The sequence below is a fragment of the Gossypium raimondii genome, chromosome 8, assembly GCF_025698545.1.
Source record: "Gossypium raimondii isolate GPD5lz chromosome 8, ASM2569854v1, whole genome shotgun sequence".
Lineage (NCBI taxonomy): Eukaryota > Viridiplantae > Streptophyta > Magnoliopsida > Malvales > Malvaceae > Gossypium > Gossypium raimondii.
Genome location: NC_068572.1, coordinates 33,136,079 through 33,157,635, shown reverse-complemented (window position 1 = coordinate 33,157,635; position 21,557 = coordinate 33,136,079). Strand labels below are relative to the sequence as shown.

General features: G+C 34.6%; 1 non-coding gene across 1 annotated transcript; it reads left to right on the top strand.

Moving 5' to 3' along the window:
• Positions 1-10,257: 10,257 nt before the first annotated feature.
• On the top strand, positions 10,258-10,364 carry LOC128032274 (small nucleolar RNA R71). Its single transcript, XR_008188402.1, has one exon. It is a non-coding gene; the product is annotated as a small nucleolar RNA R71 (small nucleolar RNA).
• The last annotated feature ends 11,193 nt before the right edge of the window (positions 10,365-21,557 follow it).

The window sequence follows — 21,557 nt, the reverse complement described above, 5'->3', positions numbered from 1 at the left end:
CTTTATATTCTACCATAAAACATCAAAATAAACACACTTCACCTATGGGTATTTTTCCAAATATAAACCCTAGGTTAAATTATTGCTAGAAATAGCTAAAACAAGTTACCGGGACTCTAAAAACATAAATAACATTAAAAACGGGGCTTAGAATCACTTACCACGAAGCTTGGAAGCTTGAAAACCCTAACTAGGGCTTCTCCCCTTGCTAAATTTGGCCTTAGCTTGAAGATGGACAAATTTTTGGCTATTTTGGCCTTTTTAATTCTTTTAATTACTAAATGACCAAAATGCCCCCAACTTAAAAAAAATCCTACTTCACTTATCTCTTGTCCATTTTTTCCAACAAGTTAACCAATGGTCTAATTACCATTTAAGGACCTCCAATTTAAAATTTCATAGCAATTTAACACCTATCGCTTCTAGAACTCAACTTTTGCACTTTTTACAATTTAGTCCTTTTGGCTAAATTGAGTGCCCAAACTTCCAAATTTTTTGAACGAAATTTTTATGAAATCATTCCGTGAAATTGTAGACCATAAAAATATAATAAAAAATAATTTTTTCTCGTCGAATTTGTGGTCCCGAAACCACTGTTCCGACTAGATCTAAAATCGGGCTGTTACATTTTATCCAAGTTAAATTGGGTTTAAAATTAATGTAAAGCCTGAAGGAGAAAGTGGCTCAATGTGCTAAGCATTGAAGACTGATCCAATAAGAAAATTTGCAGCCCAAAACCGACCCAATAAGCTGATCTGATCAGATTTTTTAGCTGATTAAATTAATTGCAAAACAAGCCTTAAGTTTCCTTAAAATCATATTCAAATCCCTCCACTTTTTGTACCTTTCATGATTTGCCCCAAGCTAAATTTAGCAAAATTTGAAACATTAAAACTTTGCTTCATGTGTGGCCAGCCAAGGGAAGTTTGTGGCTGCTAATTATTTGCTATTTTTAGCAGCCACTCCCACCTATAAATACCCCATTCACCTATTAACTCAACACACCTTTCATTCCACACATCTCTCTCCTTTTCACTCACTTTCTCTCTTTGCTTTCCCATTTTTTCCCTTCTATTTCCTTTGTCAATTTCCCTATTGGAAAGATCCCTTCAACCACCTTGGACAGCTGCATTCAAGTGCTTGTAGAAGTCTCAGTTCAACAGAATGAGCAGAGAAGAAAGAGCAGAGCAAACTAGTCAGCCTTTGGAAAGACACGAGATTTGATTCTAGTTTTCTTTCCTTTAACTTTTATTGTTGTTGTTATGAACATGTTTATAAATATTTGTTATGTTATTATTCTAAATTTAATTAAAATGGATTAAATTTAATTTGTTTTAAGTTGATTGCATTTCGTCTACTTAAGTTATTAAAATCATGTTTGTGTTGTTATAGGTCTTGGTAAATTGTTTGATTAAGTAAAATCATGATTATGTTATAATTTCATTACAATTGTAAGGTAACTAATGAATTAATTATTAATCATATTGAAATTGTAATTAATTGACACAATACTTAATCAATGCATGTTTAATCTTCTAAGGTAGCTGAGTGTTAAATTAGCGACGGTATTAAACGGTACATTAGCCTTGCATAACTTGCAAGATTATTGTGATTAAGTTGTTTCAATGTAGGTATATATTGTTACCTCACTTAATCTTTTACTTGCTTATTAAAATTGATTAATTGTTTGAATTGGAATAGTAATATGTTCAAGAGATTAGTTAATTTTGTAAGTTTGTATGTGCTATAGTTAACAAATTACCAAATTGTCGTGAATTTATTTGTAACAACATGAACATTGTTTTAGTAATATTAAGTTAAGAAATTTAATTGATCTAACACAATTATGTCATATTGATTAAACTTGTTTTTTCAGAAATCGTGCATTGGATATTTTATCTTTTAATATTCTTAGTTAATTAATTTAGTTAAAATCTAGTTTTATTAAGCCCTTTTTCAAACAAACGATTTTTCTTCACCAAAGTGTTTTTAATTGCATTTCATAAATATTTCTTTGCACAGTCCCTCAACTCGACATTTACTTGTCACTTTATTACTTGTTGCAATTGTGTACACTTGCACGTTTCCATCATTCCAGTATTGACTTTCGATAAACTTGTATTAAACCTAAAATTGATTATATATTAGTTGAAATGAATGAATTTGGTGATATTAGAAGTGGTAAATTGGAAATAGGGTTGATGAGGGCATGTTTTGATCTTGAAATTTGTTAAACTATTATTATATGTATAATGAAATGTCTCTATAGATTACATTGAAGAGGGATGAGTTGGTGTCAGTCTCATATACATAACATGTTTGTATTAAAATGTAAAGCTTGGTAACTTTGAGTTACAAGTGTGTGGTAGACAGGGGCATATAGATATACATGCTTTTTTAAGCTAGAATTGTTAATGCTAATATTACACACTTAAATTATAGAATTACCAATGAGTGTTTCACTCAGCGTATGGTTTTTTTTTCCGTGCACTGGTTAGATTTAATTAAAGATTTTCGAGAATTGACCTCAGCATTCAATCCACAACCTCGGTCTTAGCAACATTTTTTTATTTCCAATATTACTTATGTAACCTCCCAAACCCAGCCTAGATGTCATGGCTAAATCGTGAAGATCACATTGGTCAACTTTGAGACAAAGCTACTCTACTGTTTGACAAAAACCTTAAGTACTCACCTTTTTAAGAAAAACCATGGTTACCAATGTTATTTCTGGAAAACATTCATTAATAAAAATCAACCTTATCAAGTCATGTTATTAACATTAGTGAGGTTTAGAAAACACTTTACTCATCATTGCTTATGTAGAACCTTATTATCTTTAGTTACAGCGGAAAACTTAGTTACTCATTAAGCCAAGTAGTATGCTCTGTCCAATTTCAGTTTATGCCTAAAAAACCAATTTAAGGTATGTGTAACCAATTTAAGGTATGTGTAATATGCATGCATGAAAACCCCAAAAAAGAATAAAATCCCAAATCAAAGTTCAAATAACTTTACAGTCTAAAAACCAAATAAATTTTGGGGAACTTATCGAATGTAACGCCCCGGAATTTGGGCCTAGAAGTATTGGGCCTTGAGCAAGGGAACGGTTAGGAAACTGTGCATAAAAGTATGTTTGCTTTAGTGGTTAAGAGTCTTGAGATGAGTTGGAAAATCCTGGGTTCAAACCTGGGCTTTAGCAAAAATTTTGGTTTTAAGTGGATATAGGCCTTTTAAATTATTTGTGTTAAAAAACTGTCATAAGTAAGCATGTGGTCTAGTGGTTGTGGCATCATTAAAGTTGCAAGGGAGCCTAGGTTTAAGTATTGGCTCTTGCAATTTATTTTGGTTTTTCTTTTAAAGGAACTTGGACTTTGGCCTTTAGACCTTTTAGTTAATAGAAGACAAAATGTGACACAAAAGGGCTTGTGGTCTAGTGGCAAGATGGCGTTTTATGTAACTATGAGGTCTGAGGTTCAAGTCCTGGGTTGCGTAATGGGGTATTTATTTTGCTTCTTGAGCCGTGTAAGTGGTAGAGTTGGAGTGAAATACTGCCGAAGGAAGTTTGAACTGGTCATAGAGGGAGTTGAGGAGAAATTGGTGGAGTGATAAGGGGAGGAGATTTGAGGAGAGAATATGATTTGGGAAGGTTGTTGTTGTGGAGAGTTATATATATCATATCATTTGTTTCTTGTTCCAAGGGTGTGATGATCATTGCTTTGCGGAATAAGAGTGTTCGGATCGAAGGGAATCTCCAAATCGCATCAGGTGTGTAAACTCCCCACTGTCACTGTAAAATGGAAAAAGCCGAAATACGGCGTTTGGGACCACACGAGCGTGCAATTACTCGTGTGGAAAGCCAAACTTGCGAATCATGGGCGATAGACTGTAGAGCCCGTAATGGGCCACGTGGGCCAGAATGGGTCGTGTGGGCTCAATGGCTTGTAGGCCCCACACGGATAAAATCCACGATTGGTGGCAAATACTGGATCGGGCTATGTAGTTCACATAGTCGTGACTGAATTTAGGCTAATTGGGCCACACGAGCGTGTGGGCCCACTTGGGCCGAATATGGGCCTTGGGCCCATTTGCACGGCTATGACCATTTAAGTTATCTGTGTCGCTCAAGGTGACTTTAGGCCTTCGAAAAGGTTTTAAAATTACCAAAATACCCTTGAAGGGTAAAATGATCGAAATACCCTCGGTAGGTAAAATGACCGAAATACCCTCGATGGGTAAAATGACCGTAATGTTTTTATAGGATAAAATGACCGTAATGCTCCTGTAGGGTAAAATGATCGTAACGCCCCTGTAGGGTAAAATGACCGTAATGCTCTTGTAGGGTAAAATGACCATAATGCCTCTGTAGGGTAAAATGACTATAATGCCCCTGTAGGGTAAAATGACTATAATGCTCCTATAGGGTAAAATGACCGTAATTCCCCTGTAGGGTAAAATGACTGTAATGTCCCTATAGAGTAAAATGACAATAATGCCCCTGTAGGGTAAAATGACCGTAATGCTCCTATAAGGTAAAATAACCGTAATGCCCCTGTAGGGTAAAATGATCGTAATGCCCCTATAGGTTAAAATGATCGTAATGCCCTTGTAAGGTAAAATGACCGTAATGCCCCTGTAGGGTAAAATGACCGTAATGCCCTTGTAGGGTAAAATAACTATTTTGCCTTTCGGGGTTAAATGATTGATTTGCCTATGATGTAAATGATTAATTTGTTTGAGATGTAAATGACTGATTTGTCTGTGATTTAAATGACTGATATGTCTGTGATTTAAATGACTAATTTGTCTATGATTTGTATGACTGATTCTGTGCATGGCATTCTGCATACACAACATACTGCATGGGTTGGGGATTCTGTTATGAAGAAAGTATTGTACTGATGGCTCTACCACAATCACCGTTACTGGTGGCTTGGCCACATATACTATTACTGGCAGCTTTGCTGCGATACTATTGCCGGTAGCTTTGCTGCGATGCTATTGATAGCTTTGTGCCGATCATATTACCATTACTGATGGCTGTGTGCCGATCATATTACCATTACTGATGGTTGTGTGCCGATCATATTACTACTACTGATGGCTTTGTGCCAATCATATTACTGTACTTATGGCTTGTAGTCATTCTGTTTATAGCTTATAGTTATCCTGTTTACGGCTCTTAGTCATTATGGTTACTGGCAGCTTTGCTGCGATACTGGTTAGTGCCGCAACCGGTGCTACATAAGGAGTGTAGGGATGGGTGGGTCGATTTAGTCCCCACAGGAGTGTAGGGTTGGACAAGAGACAAAGTGCAGGGTTGGTATGGGTATTTATGCATTGCATATACTGATTCTGATATTGAGATGGGCTTAGGCCCAGATATATGTGATATGTGCCATTTGATATGGGCTCAGGCCCAACCGAGGCTGATGGGGACTAAGGCCTAATCGTCACCGTTACTATATTGGGCTATGACCCACACTGTACTATTACTGTTAAAGGGCTCAAGCCTAGACTGTGTTGTTTCTACTTACTGATTGTTTCTTTAATAAGGAGATTACACACTGATTTTTCGTAAACTCACCCCGTTTTTAACCTTTCAGGTAATCCCCAGCGTTAGACTGTTTAGAGCTACGAGGGACTCGGAGGTGGCCACACAATCGCATCAGCTTTCGTTTTTAGCTTTTAATTTATAAGTAACTGAATTTGGGTATTTTTATGTAAAAAGGCCTCTTTCAAGTTATAAACTTTAAATTGGGGTTTTTATTTATTTAGTTTGGTATAAACTGATAGTTGTAGAATAAGACGGGTTTTCAAAAAGTAACCATTTTCAAAGACACCATGTTTTCGCAATAAATGAGATTTTGGAAAATCTATAACGTTTTAAAAGTGATTAGTTTTTAATGATACATGCTTGGAAATGAACAACCTGTTTTGGAATCACCATTTGATAACAAAATGATTAATTTATTTTTAAATATTTCAACAACAACAAGTTTTACGCTAAACACCTCAATATGACACCGCCAGATTTGGCCATAACTCCTAGGCCAGGTTTAGAGTGTTACATCAAAAATAATAACTGAGTCTGAAGTTTATCGTATGTTCGCATGCCATGTCTGATTCTAGTCACGTTTGTTACTTAAGAAGGTTGAAACTATGGGGTGAGCTAACTAGCTTAGTGTGAGTCTAATCAATAAGTACATACAACATTCATTTAAGATAAAAAATCCAAAACAACACTATAATACAATCATAGCATATTCAATAGCATTCATATGTGTCATGGATATATCGTAATGCATATTGATTTCCTACCCCAACCATTCGCTTCACAACACGAATCCCCTAGTGCAATAGAATCGCTAATCTCCGTAGTACTCCCGGTGCAATGCACTGACTACATATCAATGCGGACTTAATATGTTGTCATCCACAAAAATCTCACCCCATGCATATGCGATACGTCATACAAATTACAATCAAATCATATTTCCCTTACTTTTCCATTTCTGGAACATGTTCAACATGCTCTCAAAATATCATTCACTTATGTTCAATAAGATCACTTATCGAACGTTCAATTTCACCCTTATTACACTGTCGTTCAATCATGCCACAATTTCCATATCATTTTATAACATTTTTTCCAATGCATGTATAACAGACTTTTCAGTACATTTCATAGAATTTCACCCATACCTATATTTTATATACACAAGCTTTAATTTCATTCTGATACATGCTATACATACAACCATCATCTATTATATTAACAAATCACTCATAACAGTACCAAACATACAACCATTTAGTCAATAACGCAACTTCGCAAACATGCCATATAGTTAGGGCTTGAAACGTACCTAATTCAGTCACCTTAGAATCATTTACTTAGCCATTTAGCTAAGCCCGACTAGCAAGCTTAAGCATCCTTTTTAAATATTACAAATATTAATTAACATTTAACCTTATAGGTTAGAGCCCACACCTTGTTTTCGCACTACTGCAGTACCACTTGCGAAACCCGTAATTTCTCCTTAAAACCCATGACTAACACTACCAATCGAGGTGTGAATGACCCTCTATAAGGCCCTTAATAAAGCTTGTATTACTAAATCATCCTACTCGTATTCATTATTATAATCCTAATTACCCATATTCTTACCTTCAGTAGTGGGTTCACTAACAGCCTCATCTGGTTCGTTATTCTATTCAAGTTCTTGAAATGCAAACGACTCAGCCAGAACCATCAGAGATTGCCCTCTACGGTCCTTCCTACCATGAGTTATCATTCCATAGGTATTCATTTCAATGTTTTATGGAATCTAAAATTTACAAATAAGAATATCTTTAGTATTTTTTAATCTTTTATCGCACTTTTAACTAAGTTCTTTTATTTAAAATTTTATGCAATAGTTTCTAGTGTCTTTCTAAAGTTTCCATACTATTTCTATGTGCATGGCATTGGACCTTTAGACTTCGTCGTTTCCTAAAAGAAATACTTTTCAAAATACTATGGTTTGTTTTTCCCAAAGATTCCCCCTTTTATGGATGCATACATGTGTAAACTCTAAATTATATAGATATTTTCTAGTAATTTATGGCTCATTTTTACTTAAAAATAATGTTAATCCCGAGTATTTGATAGTTAATTGGGTGAATTTTGTTCATATTACGAGAATGGGCATGATTTAATAAAATATGCAATTGTATGCTTTTAAGTATTAATTTTGTGCATAATTTAATTAATTCATGCTACATATTAATTTCCTTTATTTAAATTTTACATTTGGGGCCATGGAGTTGATAATTTATGAAGCTTCTTTTAATTTTGCATGCGCATGAGACTTATTCTACCTAGTTGGACAGCAAAGGCATGCAATTTGGGTCATGAAAAGGTCACCTTGATCTACTTAAAGATGATTAAATTGAAGGACAAGTCTGACAACTAAATGGGTCACAAAACTGTCCAAACAAAAAGAGAAGAAGCCCAATTATGTAAGGGCATTGAAATAGCCCAAAATTAGCTTTCGGGGGAAATTTTAAGAGGTCCTTATACTTACAAAATAATTAAAAATCAGCTCTTAACAATCACCCATGAAACCGTCCACCACCTTGCTTGATTCGAGCATCATTTCATGCATGAATTAAGCAACCAACAACCTCCCCTCTCTACAATTCATGGTCAGCCAAGCAAGGGAGCATATCAAGGGATCCCTCAAGCTATTTTTAGCAAACACTTATGTCACCCCTCTACTATAAATACCAACCCTCACTTCTCATTCCATTATCCATCATTCTTCACTTCACATTCTCTTATCTTATTTCGTTTTCCTCTCCCTTTCACACATGGCCATTCCCATTTTCCCTTAGCTAGCAATTCCTTGAAAATACTATCTTGGCTGGCCACCTTAAGAAGTACTTTGTGAATTAGAAAACAAAAGGATTTAAGGGAATGCATACTCCAAATGATTCAATAATAACTTCAACTCCAACTTGAAAGGTTCTTCAATAGAGGGTTTCAACTTCAGTTTTTTACTTACTTTAATGGCCTCAAAATCTTTATGTCTTAATGGAGGCTAATTAGCATCCAGATTAGTTTTCATGTCATTTATCATAGAATTATCTCTATTGACCTCCTGACCTTAAACAATACAAAGTTCCAATGTGTTTTTATGAATAATTTCCTGCATTGAATCTTGAATAACATGATCAATAGAATTAATAAAATAACAGGAATAATCTTGCTCACTAGAAAGTTGCATGGCATCATATATTTGAATTTTGGTCTCATTATCACCTACCCTAAGCACAAGTTTACCATTACCTATGTCAATAATAGCTCTAGTAGTGGCTAAAAAGGGTCTTCCTAAAATTAAAGGCAGCTCAATATCCTCATCCATGTCAAGTATAACAAAATCAACAGGGAATATGAATTTATCTACTTTCGCAAGTACATCTTCAATAATGCCCCTAGGTTATTTAATAGATCTGTCAGCTAATTGAATACTCATCCTAGTGGGAATTTGGTTCCCAAAGACCAAGTTGCTTGAACATTTTATAAGGCATTAAATGAATACTAGCACCCAAATCAGCCAATGCTTTTTTAGTGTTTAAACTACTAATAAAACAAGGGATAGTAAAACTTTTAGGATCTTTCAGCTTAGTGGGCAGATTATTTTGGAGAATGGCTGAACACTCCTCATTGAGTTTTACAGTGGATAGCTCTTCTAACTTACTTTTATTTGTTAATAGCTCTTTTAAAAAATTTTCATATGTGGGCATTTACGAAAAAGCTTCAACAGAAAGTAAGTTAATATGTAATTGTTTAAAAATTTCAAGAAATTTACCAAATTGTTCATCCATGCGGTCTTTCTTCAACTTTGCTGGATGTGGGATTGATGGTTTGTATTTTTTATGCACTAGTGTTTGAATTTTTTCGGTTTTTGTCACCCCCGTCATCTTTCTCATCAGTTTCTTGTTTCAACTTCTTTTTAGGTTCAAACAACATTTTCCCTTCCTCAATATAACTGCCTTTACATGCTCTTTTGGGTTGAGTTCAGTGTTACTAGGTAAGCTACCTTGTTGTCTTTTCGAAACTAGTTTAGCAAGTTGTCCAATCTGATTTTTGAGTCCATGAATTGATGCTTGCTGATTTTTCAAAGCTGGCTTAGTGTTTTGAAATCAAGTTTCTGACACCAAAATAAACTTAGCTAACATCCTTTCAAGGTTCGATTTCTTTTCTTACTGAAAACCCGGAGGGGGTTGTGACCTTTAATTTCCTTGACCACCCCAAGAAAAATTTGGATGATTACTCCATCCTGGATTATAACTATTGCTATAGAGCTTATTTTGAGGTCTAGAATTATTACCCATAAATTCAACTTGCTCATGGTCCATGTTAGACTTGAAGGGTGAATATTCTGAATTAATCATCCTTGCTCCATTCGCATCACATTGCATCATCAGATTCACTTGCTTAGAAAAATTCAAAACATCAGTTTTCTTACCAAGAGCTTCAACCTGATTTGCCAACACAAAAACTGCATCAATATAAAAAACTCCAACTACCTTAGCAAGTTTTACTCTCGTAACTTGTCATTGATAATTATCCAGTTTCATCTCCTAAATAAACACTTGAGCTACCTCAAGTGTTTTGTTATTCAATATTCCACCAGCTACTGCATTAATCATTTGTCTAGCGAAGGGTTCAAACCATTGTAAAATGTTTGAACTTAGAGCCACAAAGGCAGTCCATGGTGAGCACACCTTCTCAACAAATCCTTAAATTTCTCCCATGTATCATAAAGAGTCTCAATATGGAATTGAACAAAACAACAAATATCATTCCTCAACTTAGTTGTTTTAGCCGGTGAAAAATATTTCAACAAAAACTTCTCAGTCATTTGATCCCAAGTCATGATAGAACCCGTGGAAGTGAATTCAACCATTGTTTTGCCTTGCTCCTAAAAGAAATTGGAACAATCGTAAGACTATGGCATCATCAGTAACACCATTGATATCGAAAGTGTCATAAATCTCTAGAAAGTTAGCCAAATGAGCATTCAGATCTTCATCTTGCAACCCATCAAACTGAACATATTGCTGCACCATTTGAATTGTATTTAGCTTAATCTCAAAATTATTCGTAGTAACTGTCGGTCTGAAAATACTCAATTTAGCCCCAATTAGAGTAAGCTTGGCATAATCTTACATATTTTGGGGAGTAGGATGTGCAAGAGGCTGCTAGTTATTTTTATTATCATCCATCTCTACAGTAATGTCTTTTTTCTCTTGATCGTATATTAAAATCTGCTCATCTTGCCTTTCTTCTCTAACTTCTCTCTGTTTTCTGCGAGTAGTTCTTTCAATCTCACTATCAAAAATTAATAGTTTCAACAAGTTTCCTCTAGTAATAAACCAAAAGAACCTGTAAGAATCAAATAAACAAAAATTAGAATGTAAAAATTAAATTAAAAAATATTAAAATAAAAATAAAAATGGATAAATTAATAGAAATAAAGTTTTCCTAATATTTTAGTCCCCAACAACGACGCTAAAAACTTGATGTCCACGAAATCAACTAAAAATCCGACTAAGGCAACTGCACCTATCAATTAATAGTATAGCTACGGTGAGCAAAGATATTGTTCCCGTGAAGTCTAAAAGTACTAGTAATTATTGTCTTTCTATTATTTAACCGATAAATTTGAGTGATTAATTAAAACTAAAATTAACTAAATTAATTAACTACGAACGCAATAAAGAACAAATCAAGAAAATAATCGAATAATAACCAAGAAGTAAAACAATACCCAAGAAAGAATTCACTTAGATTTCATCTGTCATTATCAATCTAAATTACGAAATTTCTTCACTTAGTATCTTAATCTGTAGAAATCCCTAAATTATGTTAATATCTTTATTCAATAATAAGAGCAATTGACTCTAGGTTGATTAATTGAAATTTCTATCTAATTAAAACATCTATTGTCGCATTAACTCGATCTATGGATTCCCCTATTAGATTTGACTCTAATCTGGTAGATTTATGTCATCATATTTCTAGGATTGCATGCAACTCCACTCAATTACGCTAGATTTACTCTTAAACAAGGTTTATTCCTCCTCTGGTTTAAGCACATCAAACATGGATCAATAGTCTAGAAATATTAAACCAAGAATTAACCACACATAATTAAGAACAAGATTTAGGTATTTATTACAAAAAATTAAAATCAGAAGACAAAATTCATCATAGATTTCATATCCTTAAGTATTAAGAAAATTCATGCTAGCAAATAAAAACATCCAAAATATAGTATAACCACAAGAAACAAATAAACTCATAATAATCTCCAAAGAAATCAAAAGGGAATCTTCAATCTTGATGGAAATTTGCTTCAAAATCGACTTCAATGGTGTTTTTCAAGTTGTTTTCTTGAGTATTCTATGACGGCTCTCTCCTATCTTTTTATTTTTGTAATATATAGGTCTCAAAATGCCCAAAAACCCTAAAAATCGTATTTTTTTCTATTCGAAGTGTAATTTGCAAAATTAACAAGGCCTACCACATGGCTTTATGGCAGCCCGTGTGGCTCACACGGTCGTGTGTCTAGGCCATGTGAAATGGTCCAGCCCATGTGGCTCTTGAAACTTGCTCCAATTTTTTAGTTTTCACTTATTTTTCACTTCTTTTGCTCCCAAATGCTCTCCTAAGTATTAAAAACATGAATTTAAAGGATTATGAGCATAAATTTCACCATTAACATCGAATAATCACCCAAAAATGCATTAAGAATGAGATTAAAACATGTTACTTTTAGCACCTATCACCTATATTGGAAGAAACGAGAAAGCTAGAAATCAAATTGGACAAGGTTGAGATCCAATTCTGGTTTGGTTGGGATGGAATCCACCAGTTCCTTAGTGTGAGATATAATAATTAGCCATGGACGGCTCTCATAGGATTGGAAGTAGTGCAAGAATGGCTATAAATAGTTGGGAGATGGCTCCCAGGGATGAATTTTCTTCCTGACCTTGTTCGATTTCTCCCCTTTTTCATCCTCTTCAATAGCTCGAAGAAGGAGTAACTATGGAAGGTTCTACATGAAGTAGAATTCATGAGGATGGAGTTAGAAAAGTAGGGAAACCAACAAGTGGGTAAGGTTCTTAACCCTTCTGTGTACATAGGATAAAGTTATGGACATCCGAACCATTTTAAAAGTTTTACATGTTTCTGGAAAATGGGTTTATATTAAGAATATCGAGTATAACCCATGATTTTTGGTTATAAGCTACTGCTTGGAGAATGGAAACTCTGGTGATCAAGAGCAAGAATAAGTTATAGGAACAATAATGATTCAGGTGAGTTTCAGACTCCAACTCGCTGTTATGGTCTACATTGATTAAGTATGACATATTGTATAGACATGAAATATGGTGATATGTGCATGCATTGTATGACTTTAGGAAACCTTAAGGGAATAGATGAGGTTAGGAAGGGAACAAGGAGAGAACCTATGTGTTACCACCTCAAGCGAAGCTCCAAACCTTGTGAAGGGAACACTGCGGTGTTCAAGCCTCAAGGTTAGGTAGTGTAAAGGAGGTAATGGAAGGAGGATTCGGGTAATATGAATCATGGAATGGTATTTACCACGATAGCAATATCGATTGGTCTTTCGAGGTAACACAGTGACAATAATATATGGCGTAAGACCATAGACGAAAGATGCTAAGGCAATCCGGTCTATGGTACGTAGCGTAAGAACATAAATAAAAGACATATGGCAACATAGTACACGATAAAGGTATGTAGTGTAAGACCATGGATGAAAAACGTTATGGCGGCAAGGTATAAGGTATAAGGTATACGGTATAAAACCATAGACAAAAGACGTTATGGTAAACAGGTATGATGATTAAGATCATGGATGAAAGACTCAATGGCATCTATAGAGTAAGTTTTTTGGGACAGTAAACACGAAACAGAGTAAGTTCGCTGGGACAGTAAACACAGAACGGAGTAAGTCCACTGGGACAATACACACAATACACAGTCCGCTGGGATAGTAAACATGGATAAGTCTACCAGGACAGCAAGCACGTGGTAAGCTCGTTAGGACAAGGGAAATGGGATGAAAAGGGCTTAAAACCATAGCTTGGATATGGCAACCAACAGAGCTTTCCGTGACATAAATATCGATAGTCCATAGGGACATTAAGAGCATGGTATGTTACCAGTTATCCAAGTATGAGAACCCACGTAGGTGGATGAAGAGGCAAAGGAAAGTGTAAGTATAGCAAGTGGATCTGGAAGAATTTGCCAAAGATGATGATAGTGGTAAGGATAGATGTGAAAGCCAACAAGGCACAGGCGAAACCTAATAGGAATTAGAGAAAGATAAGTTGAGCAGGAGCTGACCTAAGTATAAGAGAATAAGAGGAGACAAAATTTCTGTCAAGACTATTCCTCTTTGGGGAAAGTCTAGTGTGGGTACACCGCAGAAAAGATAGCTCCGAAGGGAGGAAGCGAGCAAGGGAGATAATAGGCTCGCATAGTTATATAGGAGATAACATGTTGGTCTAGCAAGATAGATTAACTTTCAAGTAAGATATAGGTGAGATTCCCAAGTAAAGGCTGGAGTGAGAGGCAAATTACTAAAAGTAACCCCCCCATTACAAATAGTAAAATGGAATAAGAATGGGTTTGCCAGAGTACCATGGTCTACTGAAAGTCAGCATAATACGAAAATAATGACAAGTTCTTTGGGACTAGTGAAAGGTAAGAGGGAGTCCGCCAAGGACTAATCTGACCATGGAAGATCACCAAGGAAGGTATGTCTTAAGAACACTTGGGCGGAAAGGTAAGAAAGCTAGTATGGAGGTACAAGATGGTAGATGGGCATACAGCCAAATAAGATAGGGAATGACGAATACCCTAAATGTGGGTGTATTAAAGGAAGGAAAGACGAGAAGTAAAGATAAGAATCGTATATATGATGAGTTGTCTGGATTGCGAACAATAAGAGAGTCCGACCAGAGAAAGGTCTCACGACAAGTCGAGTAGCTTAAAGAATTAGGTGGAGTCCGCAACTCTAATATCAAACAATCACCATGAACAAGCAGGGAATATTTATGTTATTTTATTTTACGTTAATTACCCTCATGCGATAGAGTTGAACTATGAGTAACCTTTGTTAAGAAACTCACTAAGTTCATTTAAACTTACAGTAATGTGAAGGATGTTCGTAGGATTTGTGAGATTGATCGAGGACTTGAAAGATCAACCAATCTAGATGGAGTGGAGATCGAGGATCATTGATGGGTCAATTCATGCACATAGGGGTACTATTGGAGACTTTGCTTCAAGATCAATAACAATGATGCTAGATAACCTCCCACGGAATCTGGATTTTTAAGACAGATAGTCCTTAGTAAGATTTTAAGAGTTGTATTGTAAACAAATAGTTGGACTAGAGATAGAAATTTAAGAGACAAGCACTCAATGGCTTAAGGCCTTAGTTGTAGGAATTATAATTATTATTGATTTTATGTTTAGAATATTTTATTTTATACTTTTTTGTAGCAATTAAGTTTGCCAAACTAAGTATAGGTCCATTTGTGATGCCCCAAACCCAGATCCAGTGGACAGGTCGGGCGTAAGGTGTTACAAGTTCTCTGTAACACTGCTCGTGGTTGTTTACTCCTTTATTTTCCTTTGCTCTAATGCAAATTTACTCCTCAGGTGGCTGATCTTGAAAGCTTTAACACTATAGAATTGCTCACTCAAGTTTCTTTCAAATGTAGAAAGAACGAAGAAATGAAAATAAGAGAAGATAGATGCTTCAATGATTGAGGGATGATGAATGCTTGAAATGTAGAGCAGAGGCCTCTATTTATACTAAAAAAGTGTGGGATGACTGACCCTTGAATTGTGGAAAAGGTATGGATATGCTTTCATTGTAGAGCTTAATTTGTAGAAAAAGTTGCATGGAATGAGAAGGAAGGTGAACAATTTGCAATTTATGAGGAATGGAGGTTCTTTGCTAATTTTTCAAGCTAATTTTTCTATTTACCAAGTCTTTTTTGGACGATTGGGCACCCCAATGGGCAGTTTGGGCTCTTTCCACCCTTAGTGGACAGTTTGGGCCTAATTTTTCATGGCAGGCTTTCCAGCTTCAGTGACCCAATTAAGAACTAGGTTAAAATGAAATTAGAAGTCCAATAATCTTTATTTTGAACATCTCGAGCTAGTAATTTATCAGCTCAACACATAAGTCCCTTTGTTGTGGAAATGCTACAGCATTAAGCCTCAATAAGTAACTTTCAAGCTTTAAGTTCTTTCTAGTGCACAAACCTACTTCAAATTTGCGAAAATAAGTAAAATTATCATGTAATTACGTAAAAATAGAAAATTTTCCTTTAACTTTATTCAACTTGACAAATTTATAATAAAATCAACAAAATTTGTTGTCAATCAGTCATAATTTTCATGAATTACTACTTAAAAAGTACCATAGATAACTTTATATTTTAGAGTTACCGGTCGCCAATGTGTCAGGTTACATCAAAACAAATATTTTTTTTACCCCGTATATCATTTGTACTACATTTAGGAGGAAATATGGGTATTTTAAAAAAAAATACATGCCGATAACGCCAATCTATTAGACGACACCAGTTAAAAAATTATTTTTTCATACAATATAATTGACTGATAATAAAAAGAATTTAGGATGATACCGTCAATGAATCAAGCAACACCCAATATTATACAAACTAGGCTTTGTTACTTAAATAATACAAAAAATAAAATTAATAACTGAAATGGCATGCCCATTAGATTATTTACCAAAATGGTATGGTTTTATTGGTGCCGCCTGTCAAATTGGTGACACTAGACTGAAATGTAATGATCTAATGTATTCATGGACTTGATATGCAAATTTTCCTTTTTGAGTGGTTGCTGAAAAAAAGTGAAAGGGTGCCACCTGATAGTGTGGCGTCACCAAACCTTAAATGTGATTAATTTCTTTATAAGCCTTTCTTATTTTTTAATTTATTTTTATTCCCCTTCAACGCACTATATTGTGTTTAAACAAGCCCTTAACCTATTTTTGTTGTTATATAAGCCCTTAACTTATGATTTTTACTCATAAAAGCCCTTTATTTTAATACTAAAGTAAATATATTTTGAATTTCAAGCTCTTATCTTAATTTTTGTTGATGCAATAAAATTATATACATTTTAACATCAACATAAAATCTAAAACGTAATCAAAAATTTCGTAAGAGTAGTTAAGAATATCATGTATATAAGCACTCTCAAGAAATTTTAAAATTTTATTTTTATTTAATAAACTATTCTCATCAAACTCACATCAACAAAAAAATGTGAATTAGTTTATATTTTTTTTAAAAACTTTACTTTAGGTAAAATATATTTACTTTAATATTAAAATAAAGGGATTTTATGAGTAAAAATCATAAGTTAATGGCTTATTTAACTACAAAAATAGGTTAAAGGTTTGTTTAAAACACAATATAGTGAGTTGAAGGGGAATAAAAAGAAAATAATAAATCAAGAGGGCTTACAAGGCAGTTAGCCACATTTAAGGTTTGTAGCGGCAACCTTTCACTTCTTTTTAGCAGCCACTTAAAATGAAATGTTTGTATATCAAGACCCTAAATATTTTAGATCATTACATTTCAATTCAGTGTCGCCAATTTGACAGGTGGCACCAATAAAACTATACCATTTTGATACATAATCTTATGAACATACCAGTTGTTAATTTTTTTTTATTTAGGTAAAAGAACCTACAAACCACCTTGTAAATAGTTGTAAACCCCCCAAACCGTAGCTTGGCAATGGCAACCAATAAAGCTTTTCGGGACATAAATATCGATAGTCCATAGGGACATTAAGAGCATGGTATGTTACCAGGTATCCAAGTGTGAGGACCCACGTAGGTGGATGAAGAGGCAAAGGAAAGTGTAAGTATAGCAAGTGGATCTGGAAGAATTTGCCAAAGATGATGATAGTGGTAAGGATAGATGTGAAAGCCAACAAGGCACAGGCGAAACCTAATAGGAATTGGAGAAAGATAAGTCGAGCAGGAGCTGGCCTAAGTATAAAAGAATAAGAGGAGACAAAATTTCTGTCAAGACTATTCCTCTTTGAGGAAAGTCAAGTGTGGGTACACCGCAAAAAAGATAGCTCCGAAGGGAGGAAGCGAGCAAGGGAGATAATAGGCTCGCATAGTTATATAGGAGATAACATGTTGGTCTAGCAAGCTAGATTAACTTTCAAGTACGAGATAGGTGAGATTCCCAAGTAAAGGCTGGAGTGAGAGGCAGATTACTAAAAGTAACCCCCCATTACAAATAGTAAAATGGAATAGGAATGGGTTTGCTAGAGTAGCAAGGTCTACTGAAAGTCAGCATAATACGAAAATAATGACAAGTTCTTTGGGACCAGTGAAAGGTAAGAGGGAGTCCGCCAAGGACTAATCTGACCATGGAAGATCACCAAGAAATGTATGCCTTAAGAACACTTGGGCGGAAAGGTAAGAAAGCTAGTATGGAGGTACAAGATGGTAGATGGGCATACAGCCAAATAAGATAGGGAACGACGAATACCCTTAATATAGGTGTATGAAAGGAAGGAAAGACGAGAAGTAAAGATAAGAATCGCAGATATGATGAGCTGTCTGGATTGCGAACAATAAGAGAGTCCGACTAGAGGAAGGTCTCACGACAAGTCGAGTCGCTTGAAGAATGAGGTGGAGTCCGCCACTCTAATATCAAACATTCACCTTAAACAAGCAGGGAATATTTATGTTATTTTATTTTACATTTATTACCCTTATGCGATAGAGTTGAACTAAAAGTAACCTTGTTAAGAAACTCACTAAGTTCATTTAAACTTACAGTAGTGTGAAGGATGTTCGCCGGATTTGTGAGGTTGATCGAGGACTTGAAAGATCAATCAAGCTAGACAGAGTGGAGATCGAGGATCGTTGATCGATCAATTTATGCACATAGGGGTACTATTGGAGACTTTGCTTCAAGATCAATAACAATGATGCTAGATTACGTCCCATGGAATCTGGATTTTTAAGACAGATAGTCCTTAGTAAGACTTTAAGAGTTGTATTGTAAAACAAATAGTAGGGCTAGAGATAGAAATTTAAGAGACAAGCACTCAATGGCTTAAGGCCTTAGTTATAGGAATTATAATTATTATTGATTTTATGTTTAGAATATTTTATTTTATACTTTTTTGTAGCAATTAAGTTTTCCAAACTAAGTATAGGTCCATTTGTGATGGCCATAACTGGATCCAGTGGATAGGTCGGGCGTAAGGTGTTACAAGTTCTCTGTAACACTGCTCGTGGTCGTTTACTCCTTTATTTTCCTTTGCTCTAATGCAAATTTACTCCTCAGATGGCTGATCTTGAAAGCTTTAACACTATAGAATTGCTCACTCAAGTTTCTCTCAAATGTAGAAAGAATAAAGAAATGAAAATAAGAGAAGATAGATGCTTGAATGATTGAGAGATGATGAATGCTTGAAATGGAGAGCAAAGGCCTCTATTTATACTACATGGAGTGGGATGGCTGACCCTTGAATTGTGGAAAAGGAATGGATATGCTTTCATTGTAGAGCTTAATTTGCAGAAAAGGTTGCATGGAATGAGAAGGAAGGAGAACAATTTGCAATTTATGAGGAATGGAGGTTCTTTGCTGATTTTTCAAGCTAATTTTGTTGTTTACCAAGTCTTTTCTGGACGATTGGGCATCCCAATGGGCAGTTTGGGCTCTTTCCACCCTTAGTGGACAGTTTGGGCCTAATTTTTCATGGCAGGCTGTCCAGCTTCAGTGACCCAATTAAGAACTAGGTTATAATGAAATTAGAAGTCCAATAATCTTTATTTTTAACATCTCGAGCTAGTAATTTATCAGCTCAACACATAAGTCCCTTTTGTTGTGGAAATGCTATAGCATTAAGCCTCAATAAGTAACTTCCAAGCTTTAATTTCTTTCTAGTGCACAAACCTGCTTCAAATTTGTGAAAATATGTAAAATTATCATGTAATTACGTAAAAATAGAAAATTTTCCTTTAACTTTATTCAACTTGACAAATTTATAATAAAATCAACAAAATTTGTTGTCAATCAGTCATAATTTTCATGAATTACTACTTAAAAAGTACCATAGATAACTTTATATTTTAGAGTTACCGGTCGCCAATGTGTCAGGTTACATCAAAACAAATATTTTTTTTACCCATATATCATTTGTACTACATTTAGGAGGAAATATGGGTATTTTTTAAAAAAAAAACACATGCCGAGAACACCAATTTATTAGATGACACCAGTTGTAAAATTATTTGTTCATACAATATAATTGACTGATAATAAAATAGAATTTAGTATGATACCGTCAATGTATCAAGCAACACCCAATATTATACAAACTAGGCTTTTTTACTTAAATAATACAAAAAAATAAAATTAATAACTGAAATGGCATGCCCATTAGATGATTTACCAAAATGGTATGGTTTTATTGGTGCCGCCTATCAAATTGGCGACACTAGACTGAAATGTAATGATGTAAAGTATTCAAGGACTTGATATGCAAATTTTCCATTTTGAGTGGTTGTTGAAAAAAAGTGAAAGGGTGCCACCTGATAGTGTGGCGTCACCAAACCTTAAATGTGATTAATTTCTTTATAAGCCTTTCTTATTTTTTATTTTCTTTTTATTCCCCTTCAACTCACTATATTGTGTTTAAACAAGCCCTTAACCTATTTTTGTAGTTATATAAGCCCTTAACTTATGATTTTTACTCATAAAAGCCCTTTATTTTAGTATTAAAGTAAATATATTTTGAATTTCAAGCTCTTATCTTAATTTTTGTTGATGCAATAAAATTATATACATTTTAACATTAACATAAAATCTAAAAGCGTAATAAAAATTTCGGAAGAGTAGTTAAGAATATCATGTATATAAGCACTCTCAAGAAATTTTAAAATTTTTTATTTAATAAACTATTCTCATCAAACTCACATCAACATAAAATGTGAATTAGTTTATATTTTTTAAATAACTTTACTTTAGGTAAAATATATTTACTTTAATATTAAAATAAAGGGATTTTATGAGTAAAAATCATAAGTTAATGTCTTATTTAACTACAAAAATAGGTTAAAGGTTTGTTTGAAACACAATATAGTGAGTTAAAGGGGAATAAAAAGAAAATAATAAATAAAGAGGGCTTACAAGGTAATTAGCCACATTTAAGGTTTGTAGCGGCACCCTTTAACTTCTTTTTAGCATCCACTGAAAATGAAAAATTTGTATATCAAGTCCCTAAATATTTTAGATCATTACATTTCAGTTCAGTGCCGCCAATTTGACAGGTGGCACCAATAAAACTATACCATTTTGATACATAATCTTATGAACATACCAGTTTTTAATTTTTTATATTATTTAGGTAAAAGAGCCTACAAACCACCTTGTAAATAGTTGTAAACCCCCCAAACCATAGCTTGGCTATGGCAACGAACAGAGCTTTCCGGGACCTAAATATCGATAGTCCATAGGGACGTTAAGAGCATGGTATGTTACCAGGTATCTAAGTATGAGGACCCACGTAGGTGGATGAAGAGGTAAAGGAAAGTGTAAGTATAGCAAGTGGATCATGAAGAATTTGCCAAAGATGATGATAGTGGTAAGGATAGACGTGAAAGCCAACAAGGCATAGGCGAAACCTAATAGGAATTAGAGAAAGATAAGTCGAGCAGGAGCTGGCCTAAGTATAGGAGAATAAGAGGAGACAAAATGTCTGTCATGACTATTCCTCTTTGAGGAAAGTCTAGTGTGGGTACACCGTAGAAAAGATAGCCCCGAAGGGAGGAAGCGAGCAAGGGAGATAATAGGCTCGCATAGTTATATAGGAGATAACATGTTGGTCTCGTAAGCTAGATTAACTTTCAAATACGAGATAGGTGAGATTCCCAAGTAAAGGC